Below are 27,177 nucleotides of genomic sequence, written 5' to 3'. Positions count from 1 at the left end.
GCCGAACTGTTATGGGCTGCAGATCCGGATTGGCCGGACTTCTGTTTCCCAGACCAGGGCTTCTTCTGAGAGCCTTGACCTTTGAACGGCTTGCCCTTGTAGTGCGGCCGAAAGGCACGAAAGGACCCCTGAGGGGGCCGAAAATTAGCATGCTTCTTCCCAGAAGCCCCCTTAGCCTTGGGGAAATGGGGCAAGAGAGTGCTCTTACCCCCGGTGATCCCCTTAATCAACACATCCAAGGACTCCCCAAAAAGGCGAGACCCATCATAAGGTAGATTGGCTAAGGTCTTACGCGAAGATTGGTCCACCGACCAACATTTTAACCAAACCAGGCGGCGAGACAACACCGCCACGCTGTGCACACGTGCAGCCAATGGAACCAGGTCCAGATCCGCATCACACAGATACATGACACCCTGGTGGATTTGATCCACCATATCCAGGGTCGCCGGCGAGGCCGAGTCGGCCACTAGGACGCGCCTAAGCATCTGCGTCCAACTTGCGATCGCCTGGGCCGCCATGAGAGAAGCAAACAGAGCTTTAAGCATAGAACCCGTAACAGAATAAGTATGACGGGCAAGAGACTCCAATCTCCTATCCGTGGCATCATGGAACACAGGGGAATCCTCTGCAGGAATCGCAGTGGCCTTGTTCAAAACCGCAATTGCGTGATCCACTGAGGGAGGTACACACCACCTTTCATCAGTGGAAGGCGAGAAAGGATAACGCAGCTTGAACCTACTTGGTACAGCAAAAGGTTTGCGCAGATTGCGCCATTGTTCCTTAACAGCGCGCTGAAAATCATCATTGCAGGGAAAAACCTGCGGTGTCCTGCGTTTTCTCTGCGTCCCATAAGCCGCCAAGGCAGCGGGGGGACACACTTCATCCTGCAAACGCAATGTTTGCTTTATGGAAGCAATCAATTCATCCATGATTGCAAGCTCTTCAGGCGAGCCAGGGGGAGAATTATCAACCCCCTCAACTTCAGCCTCCACTTCGGACCCCACTAGATCTAGGGAGGAGCGGGACCCCGATAAGGAGGCCCCCGCCATAACAACCCCATCACCTTCACCCTCAGAATCAGAGGAAAGAGCAATTCTGGGTCTTTTAGTAGATTGAACAGCCACCAGCATCTGCACCTGAGCAGCAAGGCCAGCCACAATAGTGGCTAAATCCCCCCCTGGGGGGGAAACAGCGGTCCCCTGGCTTTCCACCAAGGCGGTAGGAAATTTGCCCTCCTGAGAATCCATTGCCCCTGTAATACCAGACAATAAAGGGTTAACTGCCCCTTTAAGCAAGCGCGGCAAGCGCAGCCCACCGCACCACACTCAAGCACAATGAGACCCCCACAGGGAATATGCAAACTGAACACAGGCAATGGATAGCAAGAACAGAAGGATAAAACCTGAGGAGACCCTCGCCGCTGCTGCTGCCTCGATCGGTGTTCCAGGAAAGAGGAAGTGATGCTGCCAGGGCGCTCTATGAAAGCCTATGGAGGCTACAAGAAAATGGCCGCCATGCATGTAAAACATGCGGCCGGAGCGAGTGTAGGCAAAATGGCGCCGTTTGGCGCCGAAACCGCCGCTCCACAGTGTAGTAATGCACACATGTCATCCATGTATAAGAACACATGTCAGATCGCCGCAGCGATCGCTGTAAATGCCCAAACATGCCAAAAAAACATGCCCCACAGCACACAGCTTTTCACACTGACCAGACTGACACACACAGTGTCACACAGCTCCCCCCCCCCCCCCTTGCAGCCCACAGCATGCAGCCGAGAGATAGGGAGACAAGCAGTGTGAATAGAGGCAGGTTACACAGTCCCAGACTGACACCCCCCCCAGACAGACAGGTCCCCACATAGATACACTTACCTCTTAATGGCGTGGGGGACCCGCACAGGCGAACAAGCCGCTGCACATGAGGCAGGGAGAGTCGCAATTCAAGACGCACAAAATGGGGGTTAAGAAACCGCACGGCGTCCAGTGAGGTAGCCACCTCACCAATCATCCCTGCACCGAACAGGGATGGGTCGTTCACTGTGCCAGGAGCGTTACCTGGCTGAACGCTCGATGGCAGGCTGGGAAGCCACTGACCCACGACCTGCGACCAGGGGGATCAGCCCGAGACCCAGCCCGCATGATCCTCTTCATCAGAAGAACTAACGCTGACAAAAATAACAGCTAAGTAAAGGTAGAGAGAAAACTCAAACAAAATTTCAAAAAGAAGAAAGAGTCTGGGGCAGAAAGCCCCAGCACAGGAAAAGCCAGCCACTCCTGACAAGCTAGACATTAAAACTGAGATATGGTTGCAGGAAGTAGGAGGGTATTGACTGAGGGGACCACCCCTTGAGGGTGGGATATGTTAAAAGCTTTAATGTTAACATATTCTGTTGCCTAGCTACTCCTTCGGAGCAAAGTCTAATACCCCATATGTGACGAATATGAAGAGGCGGCGACTGTCGGAGGACGTAAGAGAAAAAAAAATTTTACTTAAAAAGAAAAGTTGATTTTCAGTTCTACTTCTCCGCTCTGAGCAGAGAACCGGAACTGTCAGTCAGTGGCTCTCTGCTCTCCCCTTCAGCGCTCACTGGAGTGCTAGGCTGTGGAGGGAGGAGCTGGCTCAGGCTCTCAGCGGATTTCTAAGAGGCTGAGCCAGGTGTGAGTCCAGGCTTTTGGGGAGATACCGACCATATGGTCAGGACCTTTCCCAAGCCTGACTGACAGGTCACGCTCCTGTGATTCATAGTATGGCCAAAAAAAGCTTTAGGCTAGGTTTCCACTAGTGCGGCTACGAAGTCGTGCTACTTCTAGCACGACTTCGTAGCAAAAGTAAACTGCGGCTTCAGTTAGACTTTTCCCTCATATATAGAGGGAAGTCGCACTCAAAAGTAGTGCACGATCTACTTTTGAAGTCGCCGCAACTGAAGCCGCGGCAGTGGAAACGGGCCCCATTGAAAACAATGGGTTTTGACTTGCTGTGCAACTTGACATGTGTCAAGTCGCACCGCAAGTCGCACTAGTGGAAACCGAGCCTTAGCCATACTTCTCCTTTAATTTTTTTTTTTTTCTCACAATGGTATGATTTTTTGATGACAGGTTCTCTTTAAGGAGACATCCACCCTGAATGTCTCCCTTGTGCTCCAATTATTCTAATGCAGTGCAGATCTCACTTCAATAGACTCTTTACCCGCTATGATGGTCGGGGAAAGTGAAAGGGGGACCCGGAAGTGACGTTTTACAAGCCACTTCTGAGTCAGTAAGAAGGGGAGGAGAGTGGACACATGTGCGCTCAGAACCCCCCCCCCCCCCCCCCGCAGATGGGCAAGAGGGAGCCCCGGATACGTGGCAGGGGTTCCGTACGTTTTTAGTGTTTTCTATGTTGTTTTACACAGCGTCCCAACTTTTTTGGAATTGGGGGGGTTGTACAATAACATATTTTAGCAAATAAATACGTTATCTGTCTATGCTTGCTCTTTAATAGAATAAAAATATACAAAATATCAAATCTATCTATATCAGCACACCAAAAATGTATGTGAAGAGAGAAACCAATCAGCCCTTAGACTGAACGATTAATCTGACAAACCGTGCTGGTCACTTCCACTGTTTGGAACGCAGGTGGAGCGCAATCGGCATCCCTGCTCGTTTTGTTGAAGCGTATATGTTATTTGCACGTTGTAAGTGTTTTAAACGTATTACCTTTTAAATAAACGTACGTTAATACACTATGGAGGCCTCTCTTCTATTGTCCCTTTTGATGTGAGCCATCAAGGAGGTTTATGTGGAGACACAGGTGTCCTAGTTAAAATCTACCTAATGTGGCTATATTGTTGTGGTCCCGGTGGAGAATTTGTATCCGATCTGAGGGTCCCCTAACCGTGATATGCAATATATATATATATATTATATATACTTACCTTTGGCGAGTATGCATTTCTACCGGTGGTGGATCTAGGCACAATAACTTCCGACACATCTCGTGGAGGATTTTTTCTGAAGAGCGATCCACAAGAGTGCACACATGTGATTCGCATTGGTGTTATGAACATTATTTAATAATTGTATTGATTATGATTCACATTGATGTTATGCACTTTATTTTTTACTATTTATCAAATATTAGGCAATTTTCCTAGCACATATGCACAATTTTTCACTGTATGAAATAATTTATTGGGCTTTATTTATTGGCACTGATCACTTTATATTTAGCGCGGTTTGTAAGAATAATCAGTCTAAGGGCTGATCGGTCTCTCTGATATTCACATCTATGAGGTCCTTTTTGGTCTTACAACCAGCAGGTTTATTTGGATTTTTCGTTTAATCATATGCGCAGGTAGTGAAAACATATAGTGCATGGTTCATTTTCTATCTACAACAAAAATTAAGTTTGTAACGCCCAAATCAAAAACCTAAGAAACCAAAAAAGATTTCATTTTTAAAATTAATTATCTCCTTATATAGCTGAGCAGATTTTGGTCAATGTACCAAAGGGCTGCAACCTTCACTATTATTGGAATAGGATAGATCTATCAAAGTGTACATCTAGCATTCTCTCTACTATTACATTTCCATTATTCATGCCGTGACTCATTTTAAATTTATCATTAAATAGAGGAAAGTGTCTTATTCAAATTTTCTTGTAAAAACAACCCTAATTGCTTCGAGCATCATATTTAATCTGTTAGATTTATTTTTACAGTGTTTGATGTATTTTCTTTTGCTTCTAAATCCAACAGCTAGGCCATCTGCCTTATTAAAAGTAGGAACATGGCAATAAGCATTTTCTCCCATTCCATGGAACACAGACAATTATAGAAACTTGCCTAATCTCAGGCAGATGGTGTGAGAATTTCATTAAAAACAAGCTTATGTCATGCTCTGTCTCTCTGTTAAAGTGAATATGCAGAATTACCAACATCTATAAAAGGAATGATATTTCAGCCTCAATTGGTTTTCCTTAAGAAGAGCAAAATTTTAAGCTGAACTCTATGCAAACAGCTAAATACACAGATGAAATGTATACTATCAGCATGATCCTTGCACTGCAGCACAACTAATTGGCTCCTTGTGCTGCCTCTCCTTCCCCCAGTCAGTGCTCTACTATACAGGGCTTGCAAAAGGCTGATACAAAGTTAGATTCAGATAGAATGCTTGCATTTAAAAACAAACCATATTAAAAAAAATCAACAGTCACTCCCCTAAGTGACAAGCCAAAATTTGCTGGACAGATGGGTATGTTAATTTAGGGACAACCCAGCATACCAGGTGCAAGAAGGGGGGGGGGGGGGGGGGTTAAAAAATAAATAAAAAAAAAAAAAAAACACAACAGGAGAAAGTGAAATTCCTCTTTATGCATGTATTAATGAACACAGAGCTGCATTAATTTATACATTTATAATTGTCTGGTGCTCAGGTACCTGCACTACTTCTTCAAAACACTTCCTTTGTGTATGGGAAGGACTCAAGATACAACGTCCTGGCTGTTCTCTTCTGAGTGAGGATTAGGCCCGATTCATACCTGTGCTACATATGCTCCGACTTTGAGAGCACATGTCACATGACATGTATAAATCCATGGTTCTCTAGAAGCCGTCGTATCTGGTCAGACACAAGCAAGTCCAACTTTGAAAAAGGATCCTGCACTACTCTAGTCCGACTTTGGCCTGTTATCAACCCATTCAATATCATCATCTTAACTGATCCGACTTGTGGTATGTGACTTGTACGCTGAGGATCTTGAAGAAGAACCCCCACGCCAAAATTAAAAAAAAAAAAAAAAATATGGGGAGTATGGGGTATTGTACCCCCTACCCATTCACCCCCCCCCCAAAAAAAAGCAGTGTAAATAAAACGAGACGTTTTTTGTCAAGTCCTTTATTAAAAATGAAGAATGTCCCCCATCGTAGCTCCAACTAATCCAGAGACCCCTCCCCCCCACTGTGACATCACCGACCCCATCTTGCCCTGGGTGATGACGTCACAAGGGGCGGGGTCTCTGGATGACGTTAACAGGTGGCCATGCACAACTGCGGAAGCTAGCATTGGGAGAAGACATCAGCAGCAGAGAGAAAAACCGGCAGAAGAACCAAAGGAGGAAGACCTCAGCAGTTCAGGGAGAAGGACCGGAGGAAAAAGACATCAGCAGCAGAGAGAGAAGAATCGGGGGGGGGGGGGGGGATAGGAGAAAGAAGACAGGCTTCATTTTTAATAAAGGACTTGTCAAAACAGATCTTGTTTTTATTTACACTGCTTTTTTTGGGGGTGAATGGATAGTCATTCACATGGGGGGAGATCTTCCAGAGTCCGATAAGCCCCCAGACCCCCACAACCACTGCCCAGGGTTGTCAGGAAGAGGCCCTTGTCCCCCAATTACATGCCAGGCTGCATGCTCTCAAATAGGTGCCTGGTATGGATTTGTGGGGGGCCCCACGCCAAAAAAAACCCAAATAAAACGGCAAGGGGGTTCCTCCCTCAAGAATTATACCAGACTCAAAGGGTCTGGTATTGTGGGATCAAAGTCGGATCCCGTTCATTGAGGTTGGATATGAAGTCGTAGGGCAAAGTTGGATCTGAAGTCGTCCAACTTCCATGGTGGAGCAGTGTGAATCCGGCTTTTAACTCATCCCTTGGTCATTTATCAAAAACTAGTACATTTATCAAAAACTAGTATTTAACTTGTGTCTAAACCAAGGGTCCTGAACCCGGCCCACCGGCCGGGATGTATCACGCATGTTGTTTTTTTCTGAATCACCTAATTAGAGCCAGAGGCACTGCGCCCTAGCCCACCCATTTGTGTGACAATAGCGAATGAAAATTCGTCCCGAGACCCGCTTCCTGATTGGCCAAAAAGCGAACCCATGCCATTGGCCGAGGAGGAGGCGGGAGGAATCAAGGAGACGCGGGGGACTGAGGAGAAGCTGCCGCTGCAGGTAAGTGCACTGACTGGTCTCTCTGCATTGAATGGGGGGCACGCTGTGGGCACTCTGCATTGAATGGGGGGCACGCTGTGGGCACTCTGCATTGAAAGGGGGGCACGCTATACCTTGATTACTGAAGGCCCCTTTCACACTTTTGTGACCTCAAAGTCACGCAATTTTTACAGCGTTTTTTGCCGCAAAGCAATGCCTATTACATTTTTCTGTTTGCGCCCCCCCAAATATTTTGAGCACCAGCCGCCACTATATAAAAACAATAAAAAATATGTGCATTGGAATTCGTTCATATTTTTTTTCAAACTATAGTCCGGCCCCCAACAGGGTCTGAGGGACCGTGAACTGGCCCCCTGTTTAAAAAGTTTGAGGACCCCTGGTCTAAACGGTTGCACCTGTTAAAAGCAATCTGCCTCCTTGCCACTTTTAACCATGTAAATCCCACACCAATCTGCTGGCATGGTGGCCATTTGCTACCCGTCCCTATTAACTTGTATGGGTTGCATTCGACAGTACCACCCGCAAGCACACTCCCATAAATTTTCATTTTTATACTACTGTATACTGTAATTTTCAGCTGTGATTAATCCAAGCTGGCATTGCGGTATACTCAGAAAATAAGTCGGCAGCACTAGCTGTCAAAAAAGCAGTCTGAATCAGTGTTTATAAACAACAACACTGCTCCAGACTGTGATTATACAAAGTAATATATTGTTACATTTGTATCTTTCTGTTCATTTATCTGCAGATCAAAGGGAACTTCCGTTACAGGAACGTTTTTTTATTTTTATTGTTTTTTTTGTCAGGTTGCCTTAATAAAATGTTTCTCCGTTTAACCCCTTATTTACCCCCTAGTTTAATCAACTCCTTTTTCTCCTCTTATTTTCCTGCTGATTTTTTGTTTATATTTGATTAACTATTAATATTTAAATGTTTATTTTTGTTTAATATTTTTACATATTTAACATACACATACACTTCATATTTAAAAAAAAAAAAAAAAACACACTTTATTTCATTTGTGAGTAACTTTGCAATGCTTTGTACCAGAATCATATTTTTTAGTGTCATTTTAAACAAGACATTACAAAATAAAATGTGCACATTTTATGTGCACTAACACTATTTTTAAAATATTGCTGCTCAAAAAATTAAAAAGTGTGTTTGGTTTAGGGTTGTTGTGTTTTATTGTTTATGGCTTGCGGGAAAACAAAATCATTGTTGCAAGACATCATAAAAAGAGAGCCTGGTTTGTCCTTAAACAATATATGTATTACCTTGTTATCCTAAAGTGATTGTAAAGGCAATTTTTTTTTTTTTTTTTTTTAAAGCCTTCTGTGGGCAGCAGCACCCCTTATACTTACCTGAGCCCCATGTCTATCCAGCAATGTCCATGAATGCCTCGGCTGTCCGGGACTCTCCCTCCTGATTAGCTCCTACTGCTGTCAATCAAACTTAGTTAGCCAATCAGGAGAGGGGGGGCAGGTCCGAACCACAGCTCAGTGTCTGAATGGATACACTGAGCTGCAGCTCGGCTCGGATGCCCCCAACAGGAGGGAGGGGCCAGCAACCTGAGAAGAGGAAGACCCTGGCTGCCCTGTGCAAAACCACTGCAAAGGGCAGGTAAAGCCTCGTACATACGCAACGATTATCGGCGGACTGATCGTCCGACTTTTGTCCAAGTTGTGTTTTGTTGGTTGGAATGTGCCTAGACTGCACACGAATTTTCTCGGCCAACAAAATTCTACTTCAGAAGTGATGTCATGTGTTGGTTTGTTTTCTTTGTGTTTTTTCTTAACTGAGCATGCCCAGACTTGCTCGTCAGATTTTTTCCTGTCGAAATCTGTACTGACTGCACGAAAAATCGGCCATTGTGTTGACGGCCAACAAAAATTTTATAGTCTGCACACCAGATTTTTTTCGGCCGAAAAGTCAGAGTTGGTTGTCGGAAGCATCATACTAACAAGCCGAAAATCGGCAGATCGGACATTGGCCGAAAATTCCCTGCCAATTTTCGATGCGTGTGTACGGGGCTTAAGGCTGGCCATACATAATACAATTTTCTTTAAATTTACCTTCAACTATGTAGTACAAAGGCCTGCCTAATTGGATACATTTGAAAGTGTTGTTTTGTTCTGACCTCATATTATATGGTTTTTGGTAAATCTAACGGAAAATTGTAAAAGAAAATTGAACATGTATGGCCAGCCTAAGTATAATATGTTTATTTTAATAGAAAAAAAAAGACTGTACAATCACTTTAAGATCAGGGGTGTACAAACTTTTTTCAAAGAGGGCCAGATTTGTTGAAGTGAACATGCGTGAGGGCCGACCATTTTGCCTGACATTCTTTGAACCATTAAAATGAAATGCAAATTAACTATTTCATGCAAAGTTTATTGCAAACGGCATACTTTTCATTTCGTCACATGGACGACAAATCTAAACAGGTGTTAAATTACTCTGCCTTTCAATGCCAGATGAAAAAAAAAACCAGAAAGCTGAAAAATATATCAGAAACATTGTAAAGTACATTACATATTATTGGTAACAAAGGTTGTCTGTCAACTTTTAAGTTAAAAAAATATGAACAGGAACATAAAACCAAGTACAGTAAAACCTTGGTTTGAGAGTAACTTGGTTTAAGAGCGCTTTGCAAGACAAGCAAAATTTTCAAATAAATTTTGACTTGATATACAAGCGATGTCTTGATATACAAGTAGCCTCAAGTCACAGCTGAGTATAAAAGAGAAGAGAGGCACCTCTAAGTGTAGCAATATGGTTAAATTTAATGAAGGTACAACATTTAGCAACTCACATGGTTGATGATTGGAACAGGCACATCTAAGGATGCAGGCATCAGGGGTAAAGTTGTCCACATAGACCGTACTCCGCACCGGCATCTACGTCATCCCTTCCAGATCGCTTTACTGCAGGGTGGTCTTCCCGGTCAGGATTACAGACTGGCAGCCGGCAGTGCAGAAGATAGTCTATGTGGACAGCTTTACCCCGGATCCCTGCATACTTAGATGTGCCTGTTTTATTCATCAACCATGTGAGTTGCTAAATGTTGTACCTTCATTAAATGGAATCATATTGCTACACTTAGAGGCGCCTCTCTTCTCTTTGATACTCTGTAGCTCCTGCTGGATTTTGCTTCTAGTCCCCTTGTAGAGGCGCCATTTGTGGATGGATATTTTATGGTTACACAACACATTGCTATAATCTTTTTATATGGACTATAAACTGAAAGACTTATGAATAAATGGTTGTGGAACGAATCATCGGAGTTTCCATTATTTCTTATGGGGAAATTTGCTTTGATATAAGAGTGCTTTGGATTACAAGCATGTTTCCGGAACGAATTATGCTCGCAATCCAAGGTTTTACTGTATACATATTGTGTCCAAATATATTTATAACTGATTTAGACCAACTGACATTAACCACTTCTGGACCGGAAGATTTTCCTGCTTAATGACCAGGCCCTATTTTGCGATTTGGCATTGCGTTATTTTAACTGACAATTGCGCGCTTGTGCGACGCTGTACCAAAATAAAGTTGACGTCCTTTTTTCCCACAAATAGAGCTTTCTTTTGGTGGTATTTGATCACCTGTGCGATTTTTATTTTTTGCGCTATAAACAAAAAAAAGAGCGACAATTTTGGAAAAAAAAATATATCTATTTTTCACATTCTGCTATATAACATTCCCCCCCAAAAAATGTAAAAATCAAAATATATTATAAATACATTCTTTAACATTTTAGGCCAATTTGTTTCCTGCTACATATTTTTGGTAAAAAAAAAAAAAAATCGTAATAAGCTCATTTTGATTGGTTTGCGCAAACGTTATTGCGTTTACTAAGGGAAAGATGTCATTTTTATTGTTTTTTCTTTATTTTTACTAGTAATGGCGGTGATCTGCGATTTTTTGCAGGACTGCGACATTGCGGCGGACAAATCGGACCCCTAACTGACATTTTTGACAGTTTTGGGGGGGTACCAGTGACATTACTACAGTAATCAGTGCTAAAAATATGCACTGTTACTGTAATAGTGACACTGGCAGGGAAGGGGTTAACACTATGGGGGATCAAGGGGTTAAATGTAAACATAGGGGAGTGATTCTAACTGTGGGGGGGGGGGGGGTTGGGCTTCTGAAATGATCACAGAGACATGCGATCCTATATAGCAGGATCACATGGTCTCTGATCATTGCAGGGAGAAGGATGGACGGCTGTGTTTACATCAGCCGACCGTCCTCCCTCAGCGGGGAGAGATCGCCGGTGTCAGGCGGCAATCTGAGCCACCTGACACATGCACAGGCTTCCCCGCTGACAAACGGGGGGGGGCGGGAGCGCGCCACCGGCGGTGTACGCTCGCCCCCTAGCCTCCTGAGAGCGAGTGACCTAGAGTTACGTCGCTTTACCCAGGAGCAGCTGCCTGCTGCAGTAAATTTGCAGCTGGCGGTCGTAAAGTGGTTAACAGATTTTACAATGTATTCATCTCAATTGAAAAAAATAAAACTGCTTGCACTAATGTGAAGGGTGAAACTCAGATCTGAACTGCAGCACATAGACTGGTTCAAAGGCAGTGGTTTTGATGCGCAAAATGTCACGCAGGTGAGAGTCACTTAAGGCCCGTACACACGTACCGATCGTCAGCGAACGATCGGCCGTCTTTTGTCCCTGGGCTGTCGGTGTCTGTTGAAAAGTGCAAAGACAGCACAAGAATTTTGTCCGCCGACTACAGCCGACTGCAGAAGTGATGTCATGTAATGGTTAACTTTCCTTATCTTTTTTATTTTCTGAGCATGCCCAGTCTTGCAAATCTGCAGTCTGTCGTCCGAATTCTGTACTGACTGGCGAACAATCGGCCGCTCTGGTGTCCGCATACAAAAATTTTAATGCTTGCAAGACAGACTCTTGTCGGCAGAATGTGCTCGACGGCTGTCGGAGGCACCATACTAACAAGCGTACAATCGGCAGATCTTTCGTCCGCCGACATTTGTATGCCGACGATCGGTACGTGTGTACGGGCCTTTAGTCTTGTCCTCACGCGGTTCTTGTTTAAGTTCATAGCAGAGAATGTCTTCTCACACAAATATGTTGAGCCAAACAAGCTCAGCATTTTAAGTAATGACAAAGTTATTCCCGAATAAACATGTCTATGGCAGGAATATAAAAATTGCTCTGGCCCATAGGTGGTGAAAAGGTGTGAGAGGCGAAGTGTTTAAACACCCCCTGTTCATTGCCTTTCCAGCTTAAAGAAGTAATAAAGCCAGAACCAAAGATGTAACATATTGCAGCTTACCAATCATTAGATGTGATGGCTGCTAAGCTTCCCCCCCCCCCCCTCGGTTTTCACCTGGTGATCTATCTAGCCAGTAACACACCTCCTGTATTAGAGTGCCCCACTCTGGAGGAATGAGCACAGCAGACAGCAGGATTGACAATCCTGGGGGGGGGGGGGGGGGGGGTTAGTGTTAGATGTATTAGCAGGTTTAAATACACTAAAACTGAAGCCAAACTCTTTATAATCCATTACAGGAACATTTTTTTTTTCTTTAAGGTTTTACATAAAAGGGGATTAAAAAAAGCACCCCTGCCAGAGTGAAATGGTTTGCCTCATCCCTGTAACTTCAAGCAAGCATGTTTTGTTGAAAAACAGAGTTATTGGCTGAATCATCAGATGAAAAAGAAAAGAAAGCCTAAAAAAGTTAACTAAATGCAGCCCTCGCATCTACGAATTGGGAAGTTTAAATATAAATACATGTTATTTTGGTTTTAATAGTGCTTTAATAGGGGAGATTGGGAGGGGGTGCTAAAATAAAAATAACTCAAGATTACATTTTTTACTCATTGAAAAATGTAGTAAAAGGTATGAAGGCACTTTTCATTTCAGGCTAAACCTTACCAGATTACTAAATATGTTTTGCTACAAAAGAAAGTGTATTGAAAACAGAAGACAGTCAATTTATAAAAATATATAATAAAAGCTCAGAGTATGTACTAAAATTGTTACAAAGTTTGGCCTCATGAACATGGATGCTTTGCAGCTTCTAGGTGTTCAGGCTTAAAATCACCAGCACTTTTGGGTTCCAGGGAGTCGAACATCCCAAGTTCAGCCACCATCCTTGGGTAAACAGCGATAGCTTCTTCACCGGTATTTACAAGTGCATACACGTATAGCGCTTCCCCCAAACATGACAACTAATCCATAGAAATGCTAGGTTCACATTTTTGCATTGTAGGAACAAGCGCATTCCTTTTGCAGGTGCACGGCAGTTTCAATTAATTCTTATTGGCACCCCAACGTACCTTGCTAATGCCTGTGCCAAATGCATAGTAGGAAAAGTACCATGCGTTTTGGTGCGGAGCGATTTATGTGCGTAGCGAAGCCCATTAAAATAAATGGGCCTCCCTAAACGCAACACTCAATCTCATAAAAATGCACACATACCGCCACACCGGCATAGGCAAGAAAAGATAAAAAAAAAAAAAAAAAAAAAAAACAAGTAATAAAACCAGTAACATACAGATAATATCAAAAAATAGTAATGATAATAATATCAGCTGTATAAAAGCGATGGGTTTCCAAATCTGAAACTGCGCGATGCCACAAACAGCCAATTTGCTATAAGCACTACAGCACCCAAAGAATTGCATTCACACAATTGGGAAACTGCTAATGATTGTTTTTTTCTAAAGGAAGACCACTGCAAAGTTATGTTACTTTCTACATATAATAATTCAGGAAAAAAAAATGGAAGAATAAAAGACTTTGCATGAAAGTGCTGGATTGCCACAAGGTGGAAGATAATGAGATGGAGATGACATCGAACAATACCCAAAGATGATAGCCCAGCACTGGTGTGCATCTTTATTGAACCCAACAAGAAAAAATGTAAACCGTTATTATTACACCATTCTAATTTATTATGCAAATGTACATTATTTCCTCTAGCAATCACACGATAGTAATGTATGCCATTTTGCAAGACCAGTTTAAAATATGCTTTCCACAATGTATATTTGACGAATCCATGTGCGGATGTCTATCTATAAATTATATAAGACACAAATTAATGAGCATCACTGGGTTTTATTTAAGCAAGGTACCCAAAAAAAAACCATTATATATATACATATACATATACATACACACACACACATAAATAAAATAGCAATAAACAAATGGAAAGAAGAAGAAAAAAAAAAAAAAATAGTTCAACTCTGTTCATGGTAAATACAAACAAAGTAACATTTTTAGACATTTATTTATTTTTTGCACTGAATAGCAAACAGCAAGCCTTTTGCTGTAAGCAGAGGAAAAAAATAACTTCCTCCAAGTAAGCAGAGCGAGAATGGGAAGGGTTTGTTCTACACCACACTGGATAGGCATGCATGGAGGTTTCCAATACCCGTGGAGGAAGCAGGGTGAGGGGGATAGTTCTGCTGCAAGGCTGAGGAAAGCGCTTCTGGACCTTGCTTTGTGCTCTGGTCCAAATCATTTGGTGGAGGGGGGGGGGGGATTATGGTGTGGGGTTGTTTTACAGGGGTTGGGCTTGGCCCCGGCCCCTTAGTTCCAGTGATGAGAACTCCCAAGTCATCAGCATATAAAGACATTTTGGACAATTTCATGCTTCCAACTTTGTAGGAACAGTTTTGGGATGGCCCCTTCCTGTTCCAAAATGACAGCTCACCAGTGCACAAAGCAAGGTCCATAAAGACATGGATGAGCGAGTTTGGGGTGCAAGAACTGGACTGCACAGAGAATCCTGACCTCAGCCCGATAGAACACCTTTGGGATGAAGGAGAGTGGAGACTGCGAGCCAGACCTTCTCGACCAGTGCCTGACCTCAAAAATGCACTTCTGGAAGAATGGTCAAACATTCACACAGACACACTCCTAAACCTTGTGGACAGTCTTCCCAGAAGAGTTGTTATAGCTGCAAAGGATGGGCCAACTCCATATTAAAAGCTACAGACTAAGGATGGGATGCCATTAAAGTTCATGTGTGTGTAAAGGCAGGCGTCAATACTTTTGGTAATATAGTGTATCTCAACAGTTAAAGGAGGGTAAGCTATCTCCACGGTAAGGCTTCGCTCACACCTGAGCATTTTGGAATTGTGGGCAGAATCCTGTGACTCTTCCTGCTATTCCAGAATCACAGCAAAACATGGGACACGTTTTCAAAGCCGTTATTTCTTAACCGGTTGCCGACCGCCGCACGACTATATACTGCGGCGGTCAGCCCCGGCCAGGCAGAGTGACGTATCGGTACGTCACTCGCCTGTCACTGACTTGCGAGCCTATCGCGGGCGGGCGCGCGCCCGCCGCGGCTCGTTCACAGGCAAGTCAGTGCGTGTGACCGGCGGACTCGATGTCCGCCAGTCACACTGCGATCGCTCCTGTGAAGGGAGAAAGACAGAGCAGCTTGTGTAAACAAGCTGCCTGTCAGTTCTCCCTGTGTAAAAGTGAAGATCTGTCCGTTCTACTATGTAGAACGGTTGATCTTTGCTTTTACACCAATAGGAATGTCCCTACACAGTTAGAATCACGCCCCTAGGACACACTTAACCCCTCCCTGTCCAATAAAGTTAACCCCTTCCCTGCCAGTGTCATTTTTGCAGTAACAGTGCATATGTATAGCACTGATTACTGCAGTAATGTCACTGGTAACCCCAAAAGTGTCAAAAATGTCAGTCAAGGGTCCGATCTGTCCGCCGCAATGTCGCAGTACCAAAAAAAAAAAAAAAAAAAAAAAAAAAAAAAAAAAAAAAAAAAAAAATCGCAGATCGCCGCCATTACGCGTTAAAAAAAAAAACACCAAAAATCTTTCCCTTTGTTAGTAAACGCGATAACTTTTGCGCAAACCAATCAAAATACGCTTTTTGCGATTTTTTTTACCAAACATAGGTAGCATAAAACAAATTGGCCGAAAAATGTTAAAAAATTTTGATTTTTACTTTTTTTTTTGGGGAATTTCATATAAAAAAATGTGAAAAATATTGTTATTTTTGCAAAATTTACGCTCTTTTTTTGTTTATAGCGCGTGATCAAAAAAATCGCACAGGTGATCAAATACCACCAAAAGAAAGCTCTGTTTGTGGGAAAAAAAGGACGTCAAATTCGTTTAGGTACAGCGTCGCATGACCGCGCAATTGTCCGTTAAAGTCACGCAGTAAAAAAAAAAAAAAAAAAAAAAAAAAAAAAAAAAAAATCGCAAAAAAACCCCTGGTCCTTTAGCAGCCAAATCCTCCGGGGCTTAAGTGGTTAATGGCACCCCAAAAGCAGTGAGATTTTGCCACAATTTTTGTGCAACGAAATGCACAAGATTCACGGCAAAAAAAGCAAACGCACCTGGCACTGTGCCAAAACTTGGTACATGGACTTCTTTGGCATGTTTTTGGAGCAGAGGTGCTGAACAGTGCTGCTCCAAAGGTGCGCAAAAAATAAAAGTGGCGCAGCAGGTGTTGCAGTATGTTTAGGTTGTCATCTAGCTCCACAGTAAGGCCCTGTTCACACCTGAGCATTTTTCAGCTCTGAAGCCTCAAAACGCCCAACAAGCAAAATCCCATTAATTTCAATGGCCCCTGTTCAAATATGAGCGTTTTGTTGCCTGAAGCAAAATGCCTGAAGCTCAAAAGAGTACATGAGCTTCTTTTTTGGCAGATTACAGGCGTTTTTGTTAGATGTCAATGCCTGCCTCGAAACATCTGGTAAAAACGCCCAAAAATTATACGCTCAGGTGTGAATGGAGCCTAAAGAGAGGTCACCAGGCGCCACAGTAAGGCGAGGTCACCTGGCGCCACAGTAACGCGAGGTCACCTGGTGCCACAGTAACGCGAGGTCACCTGGCACCACACCTTGCATGTGCGGATGGGGGAACCTGGTCATCTATGGTCAGGATAAGGGAGTTAAGGCCCGTACACACGTACCGATTGTCGGCCGAAAATGTTCGGCCGCCGAACGATCGGCCGATTTTCGGCTTGTTAGTATGATGTTTCCGACAGCCGACAGCGCACTTTCGGCTGAAAAGAATCTGTCTTGCAAGCATGAAAATTTTTGTATGCCGACACCAGAGCGGCCGATTGTTCGCCAGTCAGTACAGAATTCGGCCAACAGACAGCAGATTTGCAAGACTGGGCATGCTCAGAAAAGAAAAAACACAGGGAAAGTTAACCATTACATGACATCACTTCTGCAGTCGGCTGTAGTTGGCGGACAAAATTCTTGTGCAGTCTTTTGCACTTTTCAACAGACACCGACAGCCCTGGACAAAAGACGGCCGATCGTTCGGCCGACGATCGGTACGTGTGTACGGGGCTTTAATCTAGCTCCACAGCAAAGGGGGGTAATCTAGCTTCACTATAGAGAGGGTACTATAGCTCCACAATAGGATGGAAGGGGTATTCTAGCTCCACAATAAGGGTATACCTGTCTCCAAAATTAGGGGGTAATCTAGCCCCACATTAAGGCTTTGTTCACATGTATGGGAGTTAGGAGTGCATGCAAAATCGTGTGCCTTCTCAGCCTGGATAGAAATGTGCGGCTCTTTAGCAGACACACAGGGATACCATTAATTCTTAATGGCACCCCAAAGCATTGGTAACCACGTGCAAAAACCGTGGTTTGGTGAGGCGCAATTTTTTTTAAAAAGGGTCTGGGGGCCCTCTTTTTTTGGTGTTTCTTGCAGGTAGGGCATCTCATTAAAATGAACAGACTGCCCTAGACATAATGTGCGTGCGCAAGTGTGCACCCATAGGTGCAAAAAAAGGAATACTTCCACAATGCAGGTGGACTATTCATTACTCTGGTCAGTGGATGATGTGAAGGTAATCCTACTGCACTTGAAGGAAACTATGGTGGAAATCAATCTGCCACCTCTTCAGATACTGGCAAATGTGGCTTGAAAAAAAACTGCAGGGATTGCTAGATCAGCATAGATTGCTATCACATTTCATGGCTCTGGTATCTCCCACTGCAGCCTGAAGAAAGGTGGGCTCCTGATTGTATGGATAAACTTCACACTGCAAGATCACGATAAGGTGAGCAATGTAGTCCTTTCTGGCAATCATCAATGATACAAGAATCTTTAAGTCTCCTGTTTTAGTATAGAAACATGTACATAAAGAATCTGTAATTACAGAACAGATGAGAAGATACATTGCTATGAACAACAACCCAGGCAATGCAATGTATGAAATGAGGTCACGGTTTGCACTGCAATGACATGCAACAAATGCAAGGCTTGTAAATGGCTGATCGCTGCACTGCATATAGTATATATGCACACAGTCCTTGGGAAGGGGTTCCTATGAGCAAAGCACATCTGACCCAATAAATGACAATGATCCTTACCTGTGTCCAGGCTGTACAGTGCTGCCGTATGAAACCGCCTCTCAGCAAACTGTGTACACGACGCCAGGGCGGAGCCTCAGTAACCCAGCAAACACTGGGCGTCTCCACACGCCTACTTCCTTACTCTTCGCCATTAGGCAGGCAGCAGCTTGTTCGCCAATAGCGTCGCAGGTATTATTTGCATAATATTGTTTAGTAGCCCGGATTGGATAAGCATCGGTTTGACGGTTGGTTGGAATGTCTGTCAGATTGGCTGGACGGGGGTTCAGGGGGGCGGTGCTTCCCAGCTTCGGGTAGGCGTGAGATGGGTGTGGTGTATAGTGAGTGGGAGGAGCAGACTACTTGTTGGCCGACAGAGGAAGGCGGAGTGGGGTTCTCAGTCAGCAGAGGCTACAATGAGGGCAGAGAGTGAGCGGGAACGTTGAACAGACGGTCCCTGCTACCATTAGGCGGTTTTTATAGAAATATTCTGTGGGAAAGTTGTAAGGTTATTGTAGGCAGGGTAGCTGTACGTGATTTTATGAAGGTACAGTAGTTGTGTGGTAATTGGAGTTAGAGTATTGCAAGGAAGTGTAGCACTACCCCCACTGGAGTTGCTGATATTTTGCTCGGGTCTTTCCCACTTTCCAGTCTGCAGCCAGGCACAAGGTATTTCCCCCGCACACACACTTTTGCTTGTTGCTCCAAAACCCAGTGTAGGGGTATTGTTTTATTGGGTAGGATAAGGGCTATAGTGGTATACTTCCAAACTGAACAATTCACCAAGGATTCGAACTTCCTTTCCCTGTGAAAGTTGACTGAAGTCCCTGCACATGCAGACTTCTTCACAGCAGCATAGAGCAATGTCCCTTAGAAAGGTAGTGGACGGTTCAGGACAGAGCTCTTAGGGTCCTCTCACATGGGCTGTCCGATCAGCTCTGCCTGTCAGTTTTTCAGGCAGACCTTATTGGACTCTACAGTCGCCTTTATGGAGTGGTTCTCCTCAAACATAAATACAGGCACCCATCATGCCTAGGGGCACCTCTCCTTATAATTGGCCAGGGCATGTATGCATATGTAGCACCCTACAGGTAGGTGCTAGGTAAAGGTATAGTGGGCCTTATCTGCCTAACAGCAGGGCTGTGATTTAATAGTCAGGGTGTCATGGTTTCCAGGTGTGCCTGCTGAAGGGGGAGTCTCCCCACTGACTCCTGTGAGAGGCTTCTCAAAGGGCGGTGGAGGAAACCCAATCAGGGGACACATGCAGGCTTGTAACCACCCCAGGTGGCAGATTGTGCTGCAAAGGATTCTGGGAGTGGGTATAAATTTGGGGGGTGGCACATGAAACAATGTCTTTGGCGGGAGCAGAGTCCCAGTAAGGAGAGTGCGGCTGTCTCTCCTGTCTGAGGAAGGTGGATGTCTCAGGGTGTCCAGAGCGTGCTGAGGGGATCCAGTGTGCCGAGAGCCTGCGGAGAGAGAGAGGGGTCCAGTCCCAGGAAAGCCTACACAGGTCATAAGTACTGAGGATTGCCCCTGGGGGTCTGCCTGAAGTTAGAGGAGACCACTCTGGAAGAGGTTCTGGAAGCCAGTGCCAGCTAGTTGTAAAGGGGGTACCTAGATTGAGGACCCTGAAGCTACAGAGGGGGTACATAGTCAGTGGACCCTGAAGAGTTAAAGGGGGCACCTGCGGTTGGGCCCTGAACTGTACAGAGTGTGTCAGTTGCAAGTACAGCTATTCAGAGTTCTACTTCATACTACCTCAAGCTAGTCAAAGCGGGGGACAGTATTCGGTGACTTCTACAGCAAAACAGTGTCAGGAGTTCTACAGTTCTCAGTCCTGGATCTTCTGGACTAATAGTTGAGGATTCAGCACTTCTGTGTTCTACAGGATATTTATAGTGTTAGTGAGCGTTGGCTGGCGCTGGCTAGCGTCAAGGAAGCGCCAACAGGCATTTTTCAGGAGTAAAGGCCCACATGCCCACATCTTTAGTAAGGATGGGCTGCACCTTAATGGGGATGGTACAGCTCTTTTGGGTAGAAAGATGGCTACCAAGTTGGAGGGGCTTTTAAACTAGGAGACGGGGGGGGGGGGGAGGGCTCAGAAGTAGAGTCAGTCAGGAGGGAGCAAAGGACTGAAGGCAGTTGTAGGGGTCAGCAGCGACAGTAGGTCCATAACGTCAATTGGCAGGTCTGTGCGGGAAAATCTCAGACCAAACAGGAATAAACATAACCGCCAATCATGTTTAACTTCCGTAAAACTAAGAGGGGTATATGCTAATGCCAGGAGCCTAGCTAATAAAATGGATGAGTTGGAAATGTTAGTACATGAGGATGACATAGACCTTGAGGGAATAACGGAGACTTGGTTCGACCCCTCACATGACTGGCTGGCCAATATCCAGGGGTATTCGGTGTACCGGAAGGACAGGGTAGGAAAAAGAGGGGGAGGGGTATGTCTCTATGTCAAGAACAATGTAAAGGTGATAGAGAGGAGTGACATTACGGATGGGATGAGCATGGATTTAGAATCTGTGTGGGTAGAACTCCATAGTGAAGGAGAAAAGGGAAAAGTAATTGTGGGGGTTTGCTATAGGCCACCTAAACAAGAGGAGGAGGTAGAGCTGGAATTTTTAGCACTACTGGGTAAAGTGGCAAAACTGGGATCAGTCATTATATTGGAGGACTTCAATTATCCCGACATTGACTGGGAAGAGGGGACTACACACTCACAGAAGGCCCGTCTATTCACGGAAACCTTACAGGACAACTACATGTCACAGTTGGTGGATTCGCCGACTAGAGAAAATGCAGTCCTGGATCTATTGATCACTAATGACCCAGACCTAATCTCGGAGGTAGAAGTCCAGGACTACCTGGGCTCTAGCGATCACAGGATGATCACATTTATTGTAAATAACAATATAACAAGGCAAGTGGGGAACATAAGAACCCTAAACTTCAGAAGGGCAAACTTTCCAAAATTGTGCTCATTGATGGAAAGGGTAAACTGGGACCAAACCCTGGGATCACTGACCACAGAGGAAAAATGGGAATGCTTTAGGAACATACTAAGCAAATGCATCTTGCAGTGCATTCCTATGGGAAATAAATTTAGAAGAGACAAAGCCAAACCTGGCTGGCTAAACTGTAGCGTTAAAAAACGTATTAGGGGGGAAAAAATTGGCCTTCAGGAAATATAAAGCAGAGGGCACAGTATCGGCTTTTGAGCAATACAAGGAGGCAAATAAGAAGTGTAAACACAAAATCAAGATGGCTAAAATCAACTTTGAGAGACAAATAGCAGAGGATAGTAAAAAAAAACCAAAGAAATTCTTTAAATATATCAACAGCAAAAAAACTAGGGCAGAGCATATTGCACACATAATTAACAATGATGGGAGGATGGTTACAGAGGACACTGAAAAAGCAACCGTGCTGAATGCTTTTTTCTCGTCAGTCTTTACGCAGGAAAAGGGGGGGTACACTGACCATGACTGTATGGTTAGTAGTAATACACAGGACTTGCCACTGTGGCTAACAGAGGGTGAAATCAGGGAAAGGCTGGATAAACGTAACACAAACAAATCACCAGGCCCGGATGGCGTACATCCGAGAATACTCAAAGAACTCAGTAAGGTTATATCTAGACCACTGTTCCTGATCTTTGCTGACAGTATTAGGACAGGAGATGTACCAGGGGATTGGAGGAAAGCTAATGTGATTCCGATTTTCAAAAAGGGGCAGAGGCATATCCCGGGAAATTATAGGCCTGTCAGTTTAACATCGATAGTATGTAAACTTCTGGAGGGGATGATAAGGGACTATATCGTAGAGTTTGCTAAAGACAATAACATCATCAGCAGTAATCAGCACGGGTTTACAAATGGGCGTTCTTGTAAAACCAATCTCTTAACATTCTACAAGGAGGTGAGCTGTGAGCTAGATAAGGGCAGACCAGTGGATGTGGTGTACCTGGATTTCGCTAAGGCGTTTGATACAGTTCCCCACAAGCGCTTAATTTATAAAATAAGGTCTGCAGGTATCGACAGCAGGGTTTGCTCTTGGATACGGAACTGGCTAAGAGGGCGTGTCCAAAGGGTGGTAGTAAACAGCGCATACTCAGACTGGTCTGAGGTAGTAAGCGGGGTCCCCCAGGGCTCTGTCCTGGGACCAACCTTGTTCAATTTATTCATAAACAGCATTGAGGATGGGATCAGTAGTTCAATATCAGTTTTTGCAGATGACACAAAATTGGCCAGGGCAATAACTGTACAGCATGAAGCAGATATCCTACAGAATGACCTGGACAAAATAATGGAGTGGGCAACGACATGGCAAATGAGGTTTAACGTGGAGAAGTGTAAGGTTTTGCACTTGGGGACTAAAAACATAAAAAGACAATACACGTTAGGAGGGGAACCCTTGGGGGAATCAAAAATGGAGAAAGATCTGGGAGTCTTGGTTGATGATAGATTAGGCAACAGCATGCAATGTCAAGCGGCAGCTGCCAAAGCCAGCAGAATATTAGCATGCATAAAGAAAGGGATGTATTCCAGAGATAAGACTATAATCCTTCCACTTTATAAAACTCTGGTCCGACCGCATCTGGAGTATTCTGTCCAGTTCTGGTCGCCAGTCCTCAGGAGGGATGTGTTGGAGCTGGAGAGAGTCCAGAGAAGGGCAACTAAACTGATTAGGGGATTGGAGGACCTTAACTATGAAGAGCGTCTGCAATCGCTCGATTTATTCTCCCTGGAGAAGAGACGCCTGAAGGGGGACATGATAGCAATTTATAAATATCTCAGCTTAGAAAAAAAGCTCTTCAGTCGAAGGGATTGCATGAGGGCATACAATGCGATTAGAGGAGAAGCGTTTTAACCTCAGGCAGCGTGGGGGGTTCTTTACGGTTAGGGCTACAAGATTTTGGAATTCTCTACCACAAGAGGTGGTTTCTGCGGGAAGTATGGTGGCTTTCAAAAGACTCTTAGACGCACATCTCAAGGATCAGGACATTAAGGGCTATGTGAGATGATTACAGCCACACACACCTACACAGGCTGAACTGGATGGACTATTGTCTTTATTCAACCTCGCCTACTATGTAACTATATGTAACATGTAATTCGTTCAAGCCTCAAGGAGTATCCCACTCATTCCTTTCTCCCATCCACTTTATAACAAATAAAAACTACAAACAAAGATGCTGGAGTTGTCGCTGCTTCAGTTGTCACACCCAGGGACACAGCTCACATGGGCTGGAGAGAGTACCGGTATTAATGGCAGACCCATATCAGGCCACAGGCCTGGAAACCTTGCTACACATTTATGGTGCTCATCTGCCTAGTCTCCACCTATAGCCCAGAATCTTACAGGTTTCTTGAGCACAAGGACACCTGGACAGCATAAGCAGCACCAGAGCACATTGAGCAGCCTACACTAACCGATCACAGCTCACTGTTAAGCAGACCGCACATAAATCTACCTAGCTGTCTGTCAAGGTCTTACCTTGCCTTCCTGTTGGCAGCCATCTTGGACATGTGTAGACTGCTGTCTTTTATAAACTCTGTATCATCACTTGCCTACTGCCTGGGCGTTGCTCCGTGATGATGGTGCACACCTGACTATATATATAGGAGGACCACAGAGAACAGAAGACTACTAGCAGTGATGCACCTTGGAGCACAAACCCAAGGGTAAAGGACTGCAAGTCAACAGGTTATTTATATATATATATACAGTGCCTTGCGAAAGTATTCGGCCCCCTTGAACTTTGCGACCTTTTGCCACATTTCAGGCTTCAAACATAAAGATATAAAACTGTATTTTTTTGTGAAGAATCAACAACAAGTGGGACACAATCATGAAGTAGAGTGAAATTTATTGGATTTTTTAAACTTTTTTAACAAATAAAAAACTGAAAAATTGGGCGTGCAAAATTATTCAGCCCCCTTAAGTTAATACTTTGTATGGCGACACCACATGTGTGAGACTTTTTCACAGCCTGGCCACATACAGAGCCCCAACATGCAGGGAGCTCTGTCAGGTGTTCTAGGGAAATAAATTACACATTTGATTTCTTGACAACCTATTACACTTTTGAAGGCCCTGGACAATGAAAACGCCCAAAAATTACCCTTTTTCTAACGTTCATCGACGGGGGCAGTCTCTGTTCTTCTTAACAGTAGGGTTATACTGCCCCGTTCAGGAGTAGGACACTAGACAGAGAAAAAGTTCTGGCTGCGCCTATGGGCAGCCACAGGAGGTATACTCTCTTTCTCTGCTATAGGATGTCAGTTTTTATCTGCATAGTCAGGAGTAAGGACTTAGTTCCTTGCTGGGATCTCTGGTCCTGGCAAAAAGTTTTTTTCTAGTTAGTTTTTTTATCTGGATTTTGTCCTGTGAGATCTACAATCAACTAAGCCGAACTGGGTGACGAGCTAGATATATAGATCCAGTGGTCACCCCAGCCGGCCAGCTAGCGCGCGCAGACCCCAGCTCCGCGCTAGGTCGGCCGGGACATAGTCCCACCGGATGGGCACTGGCCTTGTGAGTTAAACATCTCGCCAGGTAGCATACTACTGGGTCTAGCCCACGTCGCAGTGTTCCTATTGGCCGACAGCCCCCCACTTCGGTGGAGAAGGGTTCTGTCAGGAGATGGCGCCCGCCTGTTCCAGGTATGGTGAGTAATTGTTCCCCCCTCTCACCCTGGTGGGTTTTGGGGTAGACGTGGGCTCCTCCGTAGGATGGACGAACCCCTCTGTCCTGTCCCCCCTCCTCCCCTTACTTTCTGGGGCTATGGGGCACTTGAAGCTACCCCCGGGGGTTAGGGCCGGGCGCCATGCCGACGTGGGGGGGGGGTACACCGACAACCGGACGATCGATCATGCAGGAGGGACTCGCCTGTCACTACCAGTGCCCCCATCCTGTCGATCGGGATTCTCTCGGGGCCCCCAGAAGCTCCGCAGGCCGCCATTTTCTTGTAGCCCATGTGCTAATAAGATCGGCCGCCATGTTTGTGTAGCCGGGCGGCCATATTAGGATGGATTCCTATTGAAAATCAATGTCATGTTTTTGGACTCCCTAGAGGCGTTTTTTTGGTCGGTGAAGCCCCTCCTCATACTCCAGTGCTGACACTCAGGTTTCCTTCTGATCGCAGATCGCTGCAGACACATGCTGTACTGACATCCTAGGCCCTCCTGGTGCATCTCTGTTGCGGTTGGTGAGTCTCTCTCTTTCACTGCTGGGGGTCTTCAGTGCCTTGTGCCTAACCTCTTGGAGGTGCTATAGCGTGGTGGGAAGTTCCTAAACAGTGTTTTTTTTCAATATTTCTGCAGGGTTCCCCTGGTGCGACATAGACTCTGTGGAACTCTCGGAGGCCGCAGGGCCCTCTGGATCCCAGCCATCCCAGGTGGAGGTGGCCTTTAAGAGGTGAAGTGCCAAAAAACGCCCCTGCCTCAACTGTGTCAGATTCTGAATGTGATTCAGCCACCACAGATGTGGGTCTACCTGCCGGGTCTACTACCTTGCACCCTGTCTCCTCTGATAGTGAGGATGACACCACTCCCTCCGCCACCATGCAAGAAAAGGCGCTGGTGGATGCAGCTGCGACTGTGACTGAGGCACAGGTTAGGTTTGGAACTCACAAGCCATCCAGAGTGGCAAAGGTTTTTCCCTTTCCCGCGTATTTTGATAACATGGTCGAAAAAGAGTGGGACCGCCCAAAGCGTCCCCCTGGGGGTGCCTAAGCAGATTGCTAGACGCTACCCCTTTGAGGAGTCCCTTATTAAACATTGGACTGTGCCAACTATGGTGGACCCTCCGATCTCCAGACTGAATAAAACGACCATGATTCCAGTGGAGGATTCCCCATCCTTTAAGGATCCGGCAGGTAAAAAGGCGGAAGTCTGTGACCCGCAATATGTACTCCCTGGCCATGGTCTGCACTAAGACCGGTGTTTACTATTGCCCTTGTGTCACAAACCTTAACTGAATGGACTAAGTTACTACGCCGTGACCTGGAGGGGGAACAACTCCCCCCTGCCTTTTGCAGAGCTGGCGGATCAGTTGGTTTAGGGGCTGCAATTTCTTTGCGATGCATCGCTGGATGCGGCTCCACTATTGGCCTGACTGTTGGTTTCTGTAGTGGTCCTCCAGCGTATACTTTGGCTAAAATGCTGGTCTGTGGATCAGACCTCAAGGAAGGCCTTGTCTGATCTACCTTTTCAAGGTGATCGACTGTTTGGGGCTACCCTTGATGACATTATCAAAGGTCTTACAGGGGATAAGAGTACCTTTCTCCCACAGGCTAACAAGGGTAAGGATCCTCGTCGTACACGGGGTCCCTCCTCCTCAGCACACAAAAAGTTTTTTCGTCCCTCAGGGTTAATTGATACGGAATCAAAGTCCTTCAAGGCCCCCTCGGATGGCTCCAAGCGACCCTGGTCTGGCAAACAGAAATCGGGTTTCTCCAGACCTGCAGATAAGACTACTTCGGCCTGAAGGTGCGCTCTCACCCGTATCTGGGGTGGGGGGATGTCTTTGCCGGTTCCCGGACCTGTGGTTATCTCGGATACAAGACAAGTGGGTTCACGAGGTCATACGGTCCGGTTACAGGATCGAGTTTCGATCCGTCCCACCGGTAAGGTTCTTCCCTTCCAATGTGCGACTGTCCCCGGATCGCTTGACCTGTTACAACAAGTATTAATAGTTCCGGTTCCGTCTTCGGAACATTTTCAGTGCTTTTACTCAAACCTGTTTACAGTCCCCAGGAAGGAAGGCAAGGTGCATCCAATTCTGGACCTAAAGGCACTGAATTGCTTTGTGCGAGTTAAAAAATTTGAGATGGAATCAATTCACACGGTGGTGACTTCCCTACATCAGGGGGATTTCCTG

At 45.2% G+C, this 27,177-nt stretch overlaps 1 protein-coding gene across 3 annotated transcripts in view; it reads right to left on the bottom strand.

The window, feature by feature from the left end:
• CEP57L1 (centrosomal protein 57 like 1) overlaps positions 1-18,455 on the bottom strand; it is a 69,616-nt gene extending 51,161 nt beyond the window's left edge. For all 3 annotated transcript variants that reach the window (XM_082252058.1, XM_082252059.1, XM_082252060.1), the window contains exon 1: positions 18,307-18,455. The gene's annotated coding sequence lies outside the window, so the exon portion shown is untranslated. The remainder of the gene's footprint in view (positions 1-18,306) is intronic.
• Between the last annotated feature and the right edge of the window lie 8,722 nt (positions 18,456-27,177).

Source organism: Pelophylax lessonae (assembly GCF_965119305.1).
Source record: "Pelophylax lessonae genome assembly, chromosome: 3".
Taxonomy (NCBI): domain Eukaryota; kingdom Metazoa; phylum Chordata; class Amphibia; order Anura; family Ranidae; genus Pelophylax; species Pelophylax lessonae.
Note: the sequence above shows the minus strand (reverse complement) of the source record. Positions and strands in the feature narration are given on the sequence as shown.